Source organism: Giraffa tippelskirchi, chromosome 10 (genome assembly GCF_054371585.1).
Source record: "Giraffa tippelskirchi isolate mGirTip1 chromosome 10, T2T-mGirTip1v1.2.pri, whole genome shotgun sequence".
Taxonomy (NCBI): Eukaryota; Metazoa; Chordata; class Mammalia; order Artiodactyla; family Giraffidae; genus Giraffa; species Giraffa tippelskirchi.
In genome coordinates this window covers 148,844,037-148,860,009 of record NC_137284.1, presented here as the reverse complement: position 1 = coordinate 148,860,009, position 15,973 = coordinate 148,844,037, and the positions used below count along the sequence as shown (strand labels likewise).

Below are 15,973 nucleotides of genomic sequence, written 5' to 3'. Positions count from 1 at the left end.
ACACCACCCTTATGGCAGAAAGTGAAGAAGAACTAAAGAGTCTCTTGATGAAAGTCAAAGAGGAGAGTGGAAAAATTGGCTTAAAACTCAACATTCAGAAAAGTAAGATCATGGCATCCGGTCCCATCACTTCATGGCAAATAGATGGGCAAACAGTGAGTGACTTTATTTTTCTGGGCTCCAAAGTCACTGTGGATAGTAACTGTAACCATCAAAATTAAAAGATACTTGCTTCTTGGAAGAAAACCTACGACCAACCTAGACAGCATGTTAAAAAGCAGAGACATTAATTTGCCAACAAACGTCTGTCTAGTCAAAACCATGGCTTTTCTGGTAGTCATGAATGAATGTGAGTGATGGACCATAATAAAGACTGAGTGCTGAAGTATTGATGGTTTCAAACTGTGGTGTTTGACAAGACTCTTGAGCGTCCCTTGGACTGCAAGGAGATCCAACCAGTCCACCCTAAAGGAAATCAGTCCTGAATATTCATTGGAAGGACTAATGCTGAAACTGAAGCTCCAATATTTTTGCCACCTGATGCAAAGAACGGACTCACTGGAACAGACCCTGATGCTGGGAAAGATTGAAGGCAGGAGGAGAAGTGGACGACAGGGAATGAGATTGTTGGATGGCATCACTGAATCGATGGACATCAGTTTGAGCAAGCTAAGGGAGATAGTGAAGGGCTGCAAAGCTTGGCATGCTGAAGTCCATGGGGTCGCAAAGAGTTGGACAGGACTTTGCAACTGAACAACAATGTATTTCTGTAGTTTTGAAACTCTGGAAGGAACCCTTGTGGCTTCACACTGCCCTTTATCACTCACGCATTACAAGTACTCCTCACGTGTTTGTATCTACGTTGTCTAATTGACCACAGTGCTGTGCATTTCCTTCCACCTACAAGAAATTCTCAACAATAGTCAAACTGTGGACCCTGCAAATCATGGAGCTCGTCTTGAGTGCATGACTGCCCTGACCTCCTGATGTGCTGGTTCCCACTGAGGATGGCCACATGTCTTGGGTTTGGGTGACTAACCTTTCCTATGACCTGAGAGTCAAAGATGCAGAATCTCAAGCCAGAAGCAAGAAGGAACCTCATGTTGTAACCACAACAGCAAGTCTTGAACTGGAGCCTGGCAAGCCCATGAGTGGTTCCACATCTCTGCTTGGAACATCTCTGGTCCAAGAGATGGAAGAACACCCCACACAGGAGACCTGTGCGCGTGCCAGGCCAGAAGAGAAAGTGGAGAGTTCCAGCTCAAAGCCTGTGCTTGGATATTTAGGCTTGAAGCAAATAGTACTCTTCTCCTGATTACAGAACCAAAATTCTACTGCCCGTGCTCTGGCCAATGGGGCACATGCTGAGTGAACGTGAAACCTCGCTATTTGTGTGTCTCATGGGATCTCAACAATTTTGACAAAAAGATGATGACTTCTTGTCAAAATATCATTAAAAATGACTTCAAAGAATGGGTTCATGAGAAAAATATATATGAAAGTGAATAAATAAGTTTACAAAAACATCTTGTACCGAGGGGTAAGACATTGTGATAGTCGTTCTATCAAACCATCCATCTCGAGATAGGATTCTCCCACAGGAGGATATGAAGTTCTTTTCGTTTCAAGCACTTCTTTAATCATATCACTTTCCAGGATCACTTAACTGTCTTACATATTTAGCTGTGCTCTAAAGAGGAATTGTTTTAATAGGTACATGCATGCATGCCAAGTCACCTTAGTCGTGTCCGACGCTTTGTGACCCCCCGGACTGTCTCTTGCCAGGCTCCTCTGTCCATGGGGATTCTCCAGGCAAGAATATGGAGTGGGTTGCCGTGCCCTTCTCCATGGCATCTTCCTGACCCAGGGATGGAACCTGTGTCTCTTATGTCTCCTGCATTGCAAATGGGCCCACAGCATAGCTTGTTGTCCTCTGGCTGCCCCTGCCTGACACTCAGCCAGGCACTCACCTGGCTGTCAATCACCAGGCAATCAGCTGACAATCACCCAGCCCTCACCACCTACCCAAACCCCTTCACCTCCACTTCCCTTGCAGCTCCAGGAGACCATCTCTTGGGCACATCCTGAGGGTCCAGGCACATGCCCATTTTTCTGGGCAGTGAGGAGGCTCTACCTGTTCCATGTGTCCTGGAACCTCAGGAATTCAGGGAACTCAAACCTGCTTTCTGGTGCAGGCATGTAGCCAAGGTTCCTTAATTCTGCCCTCCACAGGGTGAGTCTCAATCCCTTCCAGGACACCCTGCTCACCGTGGGCCCACAGTGTCTCCTGTGGGCCAATGGTCCACAGTCTCATGGATCTGTGCCTTCTGTCTAAAGCAAGAATGTAAATACCCCACACCCTGAATATACACACACAAACACAACACACACTTGTACTGTCTTCCCAACCTGGCTGACTTAAGATTGATCTTCTAATTCCCTCTCAGCCACTGAAGGTGAAAGACTGTGGGAACCAACATTTCCATTAAGAAGAAAATAATTGCACTGACAGTCGTGTGCTAAGGAGGAATCACACAGACCTTCAGTCCAGACACTCTGATGAGCTCAGCTGAATACAGCCTGGGACAAGGCATTCCGTAGATCCCTCTGATTAGTCAGATTCACATATTTCTAGATTTTATATATAAATAAAGTATTACTAAATTGTAGGTAATGGATTCATATACAAAGATTATATATATTAACCCATTTATTTCTAAAGTTATAAAACTTTGAATTAAAAAAACCCATCCACTAAATTCAAGGTAGATGTAACTGGATGTGATATGAAACTGCACACTCAGTGTCACACTGCAGGCATGTGGCCCTGGGCTCCAAGGTTCTGGCTGTGATAAGTGTGCAAGGGGCTCGTCAAGATCCAGGTTGCAGGGCCTCCCTTCTCTTTTTGCACAGAAAGGACTTGGCCCTGCAGCTCTGTGGAGTAACTGCTGGCGCAGTAGTACACAGATGTCTGGGAACGGTTGGCAGACTCCAGCGTGAGAGGGAAGTTCTCTGTGTTTGGTCTGGAGACTCTGTACCCTTCGGACACGTCTCCCTTCTCCGTGGTAGGAGCACCAGCTGAGTAATGAATCAGCCTCAGCCCGTGTCCCAGGTCTTGTCGGTACCAGTACATGCGGTCATCACCCAGATCCTGAGTACATTTCAATGTCGCCTTCTGTCCTGTCCTGACGACCTGGAATCTAGGGTCCTGAGTGACACCAGCATGGACCGCCCCTGTGGAGAAGGAGGACTGCTGCTGTAGTCACACAGACAGGCTTGGTGCTGGCACCCCGAAGGGTCCCTTCCCCCCAGGACTCACCTGCCTGCAGGAGACAGAAGACCACACAGCCCAGGAGGCAGGGGCTCATGGCTGGGTGGGGCAGGCTGAGGGCCCTCTGGTCTGAGTGTGGATGAGAGGGGAGAGGGGCTCTCCAGGGAGTCCTTCTGAGCTGTCACTGTCCCTGCCAGGCCCCAGAGCCAACCTGTCACTCAGGGGGCCACGCCCCTTCCCCCAGAGGCTCAAATCAAAGATGAACCTAAGTGAACAGTTCACAACAGGGAGCCCCATCCAGCACAATGGACATGAGCCTTACAATTTGTTGTAACCCTTCTGTAAACATTGTGCAATTTTATCTATACTTCAATCCGGAGATAATTCTTCATAAATGTGTATATTACTTTAATTTGTTCACATATTTCTATAGCTCTGCATCTTGGGAAATTTCCTCTAGCTTCCTGCTCTCCTTTATGGTATATGTCCCAATATGATTTCATGGCCCATTTCTGCTTTAATTGACTGCAGTCCTGAGAATGTCCCTCCACCTCCCTTGTTTCTCCAGGTATCTGCTCCCAATTTCATTGCAGGCTCATCAACATTTGAGGAATTGTTTGGATCTGTTCTTATCAACCTACTAACAGATGCTCCACCGGCCAAATGCAGGTAAAGCCCCTTCATGTTCACAGGAGCCCGTGTTTCGCGTGTTGAAAGGGGGAGGGAGCAGGCAGAGTGCCATCAGGGCTGTGACCCACCTTTCTGGGTGGAGAGAAGCTGGTTGCCCAGCACAAGATGACTTATGGGCACAAAGGAGTGCAGACTTAGGAGGGACATGGTGAGACGTGGCACACACCAGGGTAAGTGAAAAATGCTCTTTTTTAATTTGAGACATGCTTTTCATGGGAATACCCCCTTGTGATGCGTGGCTGCAAACATTGAGCAACAATTCATATCGTAAAGCCTCAAACAGTAACTAGTTACACATAACCCAACACGTATATGTAATTTGTTCTGTATGGAGACGGTTCCATGAGGAAAGGAGACACAGGTGTTGAGAACAAACTTGAGCTGCAATCCTAGCTGTAACAGTTATGAAGTATGCGATCTGGGCAATTCACATCCCCTCAGATATATAGTTAATATAATCCTTATCTTGCATGATCTTTGAGCATTAAAACATATCAAGAAATGAATGATTGGGAAAGTCTATCGCTCTAGCAGAGACTGGCCTTGGCAGGCTGGGAGCCGACACGCTCACCACCACTTCCTGAGCTGGGACAGGAATGTTTTTGTCCCAGAGGCACCTGATCATGCAGGGCTGTGCCTTGGCTGACGGCACAGAGATACACGGCTGAGTCTTTCAGCTCCAAGGAAGTCAAGTTCAGCTCAGAGCGAGAGTCACTGAACTGTTTTCCTGAGAATCGATCTGACATGTTTCCTCTTTGATAATCTTTCCCAACATAATACTGAATAAGGAACTGGGGACCCTGGGCCACGGCTTGTTGGTACCAGTACACAGAGCGGTGTCCAGATTCAGGGGAACATCTCAGTGTCACTTGCTGTTTTCTTGATTTGGTCAGGAATTTTGGGATCTGGGTGACTCCAGAATCCACCAGGCCTGTTGGGAAGAGACAAGGAAATTGAGAGGAGAGAACAGGGGAGGCCTCCTGCTACAGCCCTCACCGGCAGTCTTGCGTCTTGGGAATGGCAATAGCAAAGGCATCTCAGAAGCTCCCACACTGTGTCCAGGACTCACCTACTCCCAGGAGGGAGAGAATCACACAGCAGAGGAGCCTGGAACCCATGGCAGCATCAGGACCCCAGGACTGCTGCTGGCTGTGGGCAGGGCTCCTGGGGTGAGTAGTGTAAAGTGTTGACCCTCCTGCTTCCCTGATAGGAGCATTTGCCTATGAAGTCACTGCACTCTGTCTATCAGGCTGTCCTTGTCCACTGGACCCCTTGCCAATACCCAAGGCTGGCTCCTCTATGCCTTTCCCTGTCCTGACAGCCCCTCCGCAAGACTGGGTGTGAGGCGAGCTTCGTCCCCTTGTCCCATGTGCACACAACATGCCTTGTTCTCCTCTGCCTGACCCTACCTGACACTCATCACCTAGACTTCACCAGCCACCCCAACCCCTTCACCTCCACCTCCCATGATAAGGCAGGATCCAACCCCCTGTGTTCATCCCGTGGTTTCAGGCGCGTTCCCAGTTCCCTGCGCAGAGAGGAGTTTGTGCTGGATCCATGTGTCCCTGGACCCCTCAGGGAACTCAGACCTACTCCCTGATGCAGGCATGACATAGACATGGTTCTCTTAAGCTGCCCTCCCCAGGGTGACTCTTATACCCTCCCAGCACACCATGCTTATTATAGAACAGTGCCTCCAAGTGGCCGAAAGTCAAGGGTCTCATGGATTTGCAGCATTTGTTTAAAAGAAAGAAAGAAAGTTTAGTTGTTCAGTCTTGTCCTACTCTTTGCAACCTCTTGGAATGTAGCCTACCTGGCTCCTTTGTCCATGGGATTATCCAGGCAAGAGTACTGGAGTGGGTTGCCATTTCCTTCACCAGAGGATCTTCCCGATCCAGGGATTAAACCCAAGTCTCCCACACTGGAGGCAGATGCTTTCCATCTGAGCCATGAGGGAACTCCTATCTGTTTAAAACAAGGGTACAAAATCCTAACACCCTGAGTGCACACACACATACACACACACACACACACACACTCCTGTTCTACTGCCTTCCTCACCTGGACGATTAGGGTTGATCTTCAAATCCACTCAGCCTCTGGAGGCAGAAGACTGTATGATCCGACCTTTTTACTAAGAAAGAAATAATTGCAGTACCACTAGAATGAAGGTAGTTAGCAAAAATGGAGATATATGATCATAAAATAAATACTCTGAGGATCTCAAGTGAATCTGCCTGCAACATGGATTCCATAACTACTTCTGATTAAAGACAGAAATGAGCTGCCTGACTTGAGACATAAGTGTCTAGATGTATCTAATTTACCAACAACCTTCCCTCCTAGGTCTCAAGCTCCTGTGATGACTAGTAGTAGGAGCTGAGGAAGCATCTTCCTGGTTCACAAGGAGGATGCAGAGGAAAGACAGAGACCAATAGAGGATGCATGGCCCCAAGGCCCGGGAGTGAGGTTCAGGCCAGCCTCCTCCGCACACCCAGGGTCACACTGCAGGTACGTGGTCCGCAAAGCCCTGAGGCTCCCAGTGCTAGAAGCCTGCATGGGGTCCCTTGCCTTTTTGCACAGAAAGGAGGTGGCCCTGCAGCACCGTGGAGTAACTGCTGGCACAGAAGTACACAGATGTCTGGGAGCGGTTGGCAGACTCCAGTGTGAGAGGGAAGTCCTCTTTGTTTGATCTGTAGACACTGTAGCCCTCGGGGACGTCTCCTTTCTCCTTTAAGGAAGGGCCAGCTGAGTAATGGATCAGCCTCAGCCCATGTCCCAGGTCTTGACGGTACCAGTACATATAGTTATGATCCAGATCCTGAGTACATTTCAGTGTTGCCTTCTGTCCTGTCCTCATGACTTGGAATCTGGGGTCCTGAGTGACACCAGCATGGACTGTCCCTGTGGAGAAGGAGGACTCAGGCTACAGTCACAGGGACAGGCTTGGTGCTGGCACCCCGAAAGGCACCCTGCCCCCCAGGACTCACCAGCCTGCAGGAGACAGAAGACCACACAGCCCAGGAGGCAGGGGCTCATGGCGGAGGTGCGGCAGGGGGAGGGCCCTCTGGTCTGAGTGTGGATGAGAGGGGAGAGGGGATCTCCAGGGAGTCCTTCTGAGCTGTCACTGTCCCTGCCAGGCCCCAGAGCCAACCTGTCACTCAGAGGGCCACACCCCTTCCCCCAGAGGCTCAAATCAGAAATGAACCTAAGTGAAGAGTTTGCAACAGGGAGATCCATCCATATCAATGGACATAAGTCTCACAAGTAGATGTAAACTTTCTGTAAAACTAGTTACATTTTGTGTGTGTTCTAGTCCAGAGATAATTTTTCATTAATAAATGTATTACTTTTGTTTTTCTGCATATTTCTGTAGTTTTAAATCTTGTGGAAATCCTTCTGGCTGCCTGTTGACTTTATGACTCACGTGTCCCAGTAGGACTTCAAGGTTCCATTTCTGCATAATTGTCCACAGTCCTGTGATTGTCCCTTCACCTACCATATTTTTCTAGGTATCTGCTCCCAAATTTATTGCTGGCTCATCAACATTTGAGGAATTGTTTGGTCTATTTCTAATCAATTCATTGATAGACGGTCCACTGGCTTGATGCAGGTATAGCTCCTTCCTGTTCACAGAAGGACCTGCTTCCCCTGTCGGTGCAGGGGAGGGAGCAAGCAGAGCGCCCTCAGGCCTGTGACCCACCTTTCTGGGTGGAGAGAAGCTGGTTGCCAACCATGCCAAATAACATATTGCCACAAAGGAATACAGATGTAGGAGGGACTTGGCAAGAGTTGGTAGACTCCAGGGTAACTGAAAAATTCTCCTTTTTTATTTGAGAAATTCTTTCCATAGGAATACCTCCTTGTGATGCGCAGCTGCCATTCACTGAGTAACAATTCATATCATACAGCCCCACACTGTATCCTCTAACACATAACCCAACACGTATATGTCATTTGTTCTGTATGGAGAAAGTTGCATGAATGAAGGGACCGTGGGTGTTGAGAACAGACTTGAGCCGGAATGCTACCTGTAACACTTATGAAGTATGAGATCTGGGCAATTCACACTCCTCAGATATACAAACAGGTAAAATAATGCTTATCTTGATGACATTAGTGAGCATTAAAACATATCAAGAAGTGAATGTCTGGGAACGTCTATCGCTCTACCAGAGACTGGGCTTGGCAGGCTGACAGCTGACACACTGGGCACCACTTCCTGAGCTGGGGCAGGAGTGTTTTTATCCCAGAGGCCCCTGATCATGCAGGGCTGTGTCTTGGCTGCTGGCACAGAGATACACGGCGGAGTCCATCAGCTCCAAGGAGCTCAAGCTCAGCTCAGAGCGAGCGTCACTGAACTGTTGTCCTGAGAATCGGTCTGCTATGTTTCCTTTTTCATTCACTTCCCCATCATAATATTGAACGAGGAATTGGGGGCCCTGGCCCAGGGCCTGTTGGTACCAGTACACAAAGCAGTGTCCAGAATCAGGGGAACATCTCAGTGTCACTTGCTGTTTTCTTGATTTGATCAGGAATTTTGGGGTCTGGGTGACTTCAGAATCCACCAGGCCTGCTGGGGCGGAGACAGAAGGAAGTTGAGGGGAGAGGACTGAGGAAATTTCCTGCTGCAGCCCTCACCGGCAGTCTAGCGTTTTGGGGATGGCAAAAGCAAAGGCATCTCAGAAGCTCCCACACTGTGTCCAAGACTCACCTGCTCCCAGGAGGCAGAGAGTCACACAGCAGAGGAACCTGGCGCCCATGGCAGCATCAGGAACCCAAGACTGCTGCTGGCTGGGGGCGGGGCTCCTGGGGTGAGTGGTGTGAGTGCTGACCCTCCTGCTTCCCTGATTGGAGCATTTGCCTATGACGTCACTGCTCTGTGTCTCTGCAGCCTGTTTCCTGATCCAATGGACCCCTTGGCAGGACCCATGGTGGACTCCTCTGTGCCCATTTTTGTCCTGCACAGCCCCTCAGTAATGGGTGGGTGTGACGTGAGCAGTGTCCCCATGTGACCATATGCCCATAACATGGCTTTTTCTTCTCTTCCTGTCCCTGCCTGGCACTCATCACCCAGCCCTCACCAGCCACACTAATCCCCTCACCCTCCACTCCCAATGCTGCTCCAGGAGACTACCCCCTGAGCACATCCTGAGGCTGCAGGCATGTCCCCACTCCCCTGGGCAGTGAGGAGTCTGTGCTGGGTCCATGTGTCTGGACCACTCAGGGAACTCAAACCTGCTTTCTGATGCAGGCATGTAGCCAAGGTTCCCCTAAGCTGCCCTCTCTAGGGTGACTCTCAACCCCTCCCAGCACATCCTGCTTACCATGAGCCCACAGTGCCTCCTAGTGGCCAAGGGTATCATGGATCTGTTGCTGCTGCTGCTGCTAAGTCACTTCAGTCGTGTCCGACTCTGTGCGACCCCACAGACGGTAGCCCACCAGGCTCCCCTGTCCCTGGGATTCTCCAGGCAAGAATACTGGAGTGGGTTGCCATTTCCTTCTCCAGTGCATGAAAGGGAAAAGTGAAAGTGAAGTTGCTCAGTCGTGTCCGATTCTTAGCAACCCCATGGACTGTAGCCTACCAGGCTCCTCCATCCATGGGATTTTCCAGGCAAGAATACATGGATCTGTGCCTTCTGTCTAAAGCAAGAATATAAATACCCCACACCCTGAACATACACACACATACATAACACACACTTGTTCTACTGTCTTCCAACCTGGCTGACTGAAGATTCATCTTCAAATTCCCTCTTAGCCTTTGGAGGTGAAAGGTTGTAGAAACCAACTTTTCCATTAAGAAGAAAATAACTGCACTGACAGTAGTGTGCTAAGGAGGACTCCCACAGACCTTCAGTCCAGACACTCTGATGAGCTCAGGTGAATACAGCCTGGGACACTGCATTCCGTAGATCCCTCTGATTAATCAGATCCACATATTTCTAGATTTTCTATATAAGTAAAGTATTATTAAATTCTAGGTATGGATTTATATACAGAGATTATACAGTTAAACCGTTTATTTTTAAAGTTATAAAACCTGAAATAAAAAAACCAACCGTCCACTATATTCAACATTGATGTAGCTGGACGTGATATGAGACCGCAAACTCAGTGTCACGATGCAGGCAGGTGGCCCTGGGCTCCAAGGTTCCGGGTGTGAGAAGCCTGCACGGGGCTCTCCTACTTCCAGCTGCAGGGCCTCCCTTCTCTTTTTTGCACAGAGAGGACGTGGCTTTGCAGTGCCGTGGAGTAACCGCTGGCACAGAAGTACACAGATGTCTGGGAGTGGCTGGCAGACTCCAGCGTGAGAGGGAAGTTCTCTGTGCTTGGTCGGGAGACGCTGTACCCATCGGGCACGTCTCCCTTCTCTGTGGTGGGAGCACCAGCTGAGTAATGGATCAGCCTCAGCCCGTGTCCCAGGTCTTGCCGGTACCAGTACACATAGCTAAAGCTCAGATCCTGAGTACATTTCAGTGTCGCGCTCTGTCCTGTCCTCACGACCTGGAATCTGGGGTCCTGAGTGACACCAGCATGGACCGCCCCTGTGGAGAAGGAGGACTCAGGCTGCCGTCACACGGACAGGCTTGGTGCTGGCACTCCGAAGGGCACCTTGCCCCCAGGACTCACCTGCCTGCAGGAGACAGAAGACCACACAGCCCAGGAGGCAGGGGCTCATGGCGAGTGCGGGGCAGGCAGTGGGCCCTCTGGTCTGAGTGTGGATGAGAGGGGAGGGGGCTTTCCAGGGAGTCCTTCTGAGCTGTCACTGTCCCTGCCAGGCCCCAGAGCCAACCTGTCACTCAGGGGGCCACACCCCTTCCCCCAGAGGCTCAAATCAAAGATGAAACTAAGTCAACAGTTCACGACAAGGAGACCGGTCCAGATCAACGGAGGTAAACTCACATGTTGCTGTAACCTCTCTGTAAATGTTAAAGATTTTTTCTGTAGATGTTAAACTGATTAAATATTTTGTATGCTCTAGTACAGAGATAAGTCTTTTTTAACATATGTATTACTTGTATTTATCTACATATTTCTGGAGTTTTGAATCCTGGGGAAATCCTTCTGGCTTCCAGCTGGCCTTTATGATATGTGTCCCAATAGCACTTCAAGGCTCCATTTCCACAAAATTGACCACAGTCCTGAGAATGTCCCTCCACCTACCATGTTTCTCCTAGTTTCTGCTCCCAACATCATCGCAGGCTCATCAACATTTGAGGAATGGATTGCTCTATTTCTAATCAATTCACTGACAGACGGTCCACGGGTCAAACGCAGGTACAGCTCCTTCATGTTCACAGGAGCCCGTGTTTCCCGTGTGGGGGGAAGGGAGCAAGCAGAGCGCCCTCAGGCCTGTGACCCACCTTCCTGGGTGGAGAGAAGCTGGGTGCCCAGCACAGGATGACATATGGGCACAAAGGAATGCAAATGTAGGAGGGACGTGGAAGGAGGTGCATATGCCAGGGTTAATGAAAAATGCTGTTTTTATTTGAGACATTCCTCCCATGGGAATACCTCCTTGTGAAGTGTGGCTACCATTCATTGAGTAGCAATTCATATCATAGAGCCCCAAATTTATCTTGTTACACATAACACAACACAGATATGTAATTTGCTTGTACAGAGACAGTTCCATGAGTGAAGGGACCACAGGTATAGAGAACAGACTTGAGCCGGAATGCTAGCGGTAACACTTTCGAAGTATGAGATCTGGGCAACTCACGTCCCCTCAGATGTACAAAGAGTTAAGTCCTTATCTTGATGACTTTAGTGAGCATTAAAACATATGAAGAAATGAATGTCTGGGAAAATCTATCGCTCTACCAGAGACTGGGCTTGGCAGGGTGGCAGCCGACACGCTCACCACCACTTCTTGAGCTTGGGCAGGAGTGTTTTCGTCCCAGATGCGCCTGATCATGCAGGGTTGTGTCTTGGCTGCTGGCACAGAGATACACGGCTGAGTCTGTCAGCTCCAAGGGGGTCAAGCTCAGCTCAGACCTAGAATCACTGAACATATTCCCTGAGAAATGATCTGATATGTTTTCTTTTTGATACACTTTCTCATCATAATACTGAACAAGGAAGTGGAGGCCCTGGCCCAGGGCCTGTTGGTACCAGGACAGATACAGGTCTCCAGATTCAGGAGAACATCTCAGAGTCACTTGCTGCTTTCTTGATTTGATCAGGTACCTTGGGGTCTGGGTGACTCCAGAATCACCCAGGCCTGTTGGGGAGGAGACAAGGAACCTGAGGGCAGTGCAGAGGGGCTGACCCCTCGTGCACCCCTCATCACCAGGCTTCTCTATCAGGGAGGCAAAGATATTTTAGAAGCTCCCACACTGTGTCCAGGACTCACCTGCTCCCAGGAGGCAGAGAGTCACACAGCAGAGGAGCCTGGTGCCCATGGCAGCATCAGGAGCCCCAGACCACTGCTGGCTGGGGACGGGGCTCCTGGGGTGAGTGGTGTGAGTGCTGACCCTCCTGTGTCACTGATTGTAGCATCTGCCTATGACGTCACTGCTCTGTGTCTCTGCAGGCTGTTTCCTGATCCAGTGGACCCCTTGGCAGGACTCATGGTGGCTCCTCTGTGCCCTTCCCTGTCCTGCACAGCCCCTCAGTAAAGGGTGGGTGTGACGTGAGCACTGTCCCCATGTCCCCATATGCCCATTACATGGCTGTTTCTTCTCTTCCTGTCCCTGCCTGGCACTCATCACCCAGCCCTCACCAGCCACACTAATCCCCTCACCCTCTACTCCCCGTGCTGCTCCAGGAGACAACCTCCTGGGCACATCCTGAGGCTGCAGGCATGACCCCACTCCCCTGGGCAGCGAGGAGTCAGTGCTGGGTCCATGTGTCTGGACCTCTCAGGGAACTCAAACCTTCTTTCTGATGCAGGCATGTAGCCAAGGTTCCCCTAAGCTGCCCTCTCTAGGGTGACTCTCAACCCCCCCCAGCACACCCTGCTTACCATGAGCCCACAGTGCCTCCTATTGGCCAAGGGCCTCATGGATCTGTGCCTTCCATCTAAATAAGAATACAAATACCACACACTCCACACTTTCAAACCCTACACACACACACACACACATACACACACACACACACACACATGCACACAACCTCATCTGCTGTCTTCCCAGCCTGGCTGAATTAGGGTTGATCTTCAAGTCTAGTCTTAGCCTGTGGAGGTAAAAAACTATGATCAGACATTTCTACTAAGAAGGAAATTATTGCCTCACCACTACGATGACAGTAGTTAGCTAAAATGGAGTAATACGGGCAACAAAAATAAGCACTCTCATGATTTCAAATGAAGCCAGCCTGGACAGCTGGATTCCAGACTCCTTCTGATTAATCAGATCCATATATTTCCACATTTCATATTTAAATTAAGCGTTACCAAACTCTAGCAAGTGCAATTTATTAAGAGGTTTTATGTGCATGAACCTATTTATTTCCTATGAACTTGTAAAATCTTGATATAATAAGATACCATGGAGGAAATATTTTGACTTTGAGAAGATTGCTCTGAGGGAAATGGTAGAAACCTGGTCCAGGTTAATGGAGATGCTACGAAAGAGGGGCAGGGAGGGAGAGCACACACACCCAGCTTGTCTCTCCTCCTGCGAATGGATTCCCGGGGCATTTTGGATGGTTTCTAATTAACTGAGGTTGTTTTCTCTTTGATGACCCCAAGAGCTTGCTGAAACGTGACCGATTAAGCATGGTTACAAAGTTCCCTGTGTCATGGGAAGGAACACGACCCAGATGGGGGGAGAGCGGTGTGTCTGGAGAAGAGAGGGCAGGGGAGCTGAGGCCAAGGCAGTAAAGGAGGAAAGACCTCCCCCTCTTGTGGGCAAGAGGAGGGAGCACTTGAGAGCTAGGCTGGGGGTGAAACTTCCAAAGAGACACCAGTGAGGAGCTGGGGAGAGACAAGAGGGTCTAGAAATATCTGATTTACTAACATTCTTCCCTTCTGGAGGTCTTAAGCTGATGAGTAAGAGTCAGAACTATTCAGAACTGGATGCAATCCGAGCTGCATCCAGGGAGGATGCAGAGGAAAGACAGAGACTGAGGGTGGACACGTGTCTCCGAGTCCCTGGGGTCACATTCAGGTCTGTGCATATCACATATCCAGGGTGACAGTGCTGGCACGTGGTCCCCAAGGCTTTGAGGCTCCCGGTGCTCGGAGCCTGCAGGTAGGACCCTGTCTTTTTGCAAAGAGAACAGGTGGCTGTGTAGCTCCACGGAGTAACTGCTGACGCAGAAGGACACAGATGTCTGGGAGAGGTTGGAGGACTCCAGCGTGAGAGGGAAGTTCTCATTGTTTGATCTAGAGACTCTGTAGCCGTCGGGCATGTCTCCTTGCTCCGTGGTAGAATGACCAACTGAGTAATGGATCAGCCTCAGCCCGAGTCCCAGGTCTTGCCGGTACCAGTACATATAATCATGGTTCAGATCCTGAGTACATTTCAGTGTCGCGCTCTGTCCTGTCCTCACGACCTGGAATCTGGGGTCCTGAGTGACACCAGCATGGACCGCCCCTGTGGAGAAGGAGGACTCAGGCTGCAGTCACAGGGACAGGCTTGGTGCTGGCACCCCGAAGGGCACCCTGCCCTCCAGGACTCACCTGCCTGCAGGAGACAGAAGACCACACAGCCCAGGAGGCAGGGGCTCATGGCGGGTGCGGGGCAGGCGGAGGGCCCTCTGGTCTGAGTGTGGATGAGAGGGGAGAGGGGCTCTCCAGGGAGTCCTGCTGAGATGTCACTGTCCCTGCCACGCCCCAGAGCCAACCTGTCACTCAGGGGGCCACGCCCCTTCCCCCAGAGGCTCAAATCAGAAATCAACCTAAGTGAACTGTTCACATATGACAGACCTAGACAGCATATCAAAAAGCAGAGACATTGCTTTGTCAACAGAGGTACGTCTAGTCAAGGCTATGGTTTTTCCAGTAGTCATGTATGAATGTGAGAGTTGGAGAATAAAGAAAGCTGAGCGCCAAAGAATTGATGCTTTTGAACTGTGGTGTTGGAGAAGACTCTTGAGAATCACTTGGACTGTAAGGAGATCCAAGCAGCCCATCCTAAAGGTAATCAGTCCTGAATATTCATTGGAAGGTCTGATGCTGAAGCTGAAACTCTGATACTTTGGAGGCCTGATGCGAAGAACTGACTCATTTGAAAAGAACCTGATGCTGGGCAGGATTGAAGGCAGGACGAGAACTTGACGACAGAGGATGAGATCGTTGGATGGTGTCACCATCTCAATGGATATGAGTTTGGGTAAGCTCCAGGAGTTGGTGGTGGACAGGAAGGCCTGGCGTGCTTCAATCCAAGGGGTCGCAAAGAGTCAGACCCGACTGACTGTCAACTTGCCTCTGCCATGGATATTTAGCTGTATTTTTCTGGGTGCTCCTAAGAGGGGTATTTTTGGAAATCTTAAAATGTGAATAGGTATATTTTAATAATAGATTAGATTAACATTTTAATACGTAAAGCAGATGACCCTCCATAATATAGATGCGCTTAATGACGCCAGGTGAAGAGATGAATAGACGAAAACACTGATCCTCCCCCAAGTGAGGAATAATTGTCAGCCTATGGACTTCACACTGGACCATTAGTTCTGCTTTTGAAGTTAAACATCAACTCCCCCTCAGTCTCCAGTAGCACCAGACCAGCTTGCAGTTTTTGGACTTACCAGCCTTAACAACTATGTGAGCCAATTGCTTTAAAACATGTATGTCTATATGTATGTATGTATGTATGTGTGTGTGTATTATTTATTCTTTGTGGGGGACAGTTTTATGGGGGCAAAGACCACAAGTGATGAGGACAAGTTGAATCAAATACCTTGCTCTGAAAGTAATGAAATATAAGATGTGGGCAAGTCAGTTCCCCTCAGATGTATAAATAGGTAAAATAATACTTGCCTACTACGATCTTTGGGAGCATTAAAACACAGCAGAGGAAGAATGTCTGGGAGAGCCTATCGGGTCTATCCAGGCCT

General features: G+C 49.4%; 1 pseudogene; it reads right to left on the bottom strand.

Annotated features, from left to right (window-relative positions):
- Nucleotides 1–2,806: 2,806 nt before the first annotated feature.
- Nucleotides 2,807–3,368, bottom strand: LOC145522505 (T cell receptor beta variable 6-4 pseudogene; annotated as a pseudogene).
- Nucleotides 3,369–15,973: the final 12,605 nt, after the last annotated feature.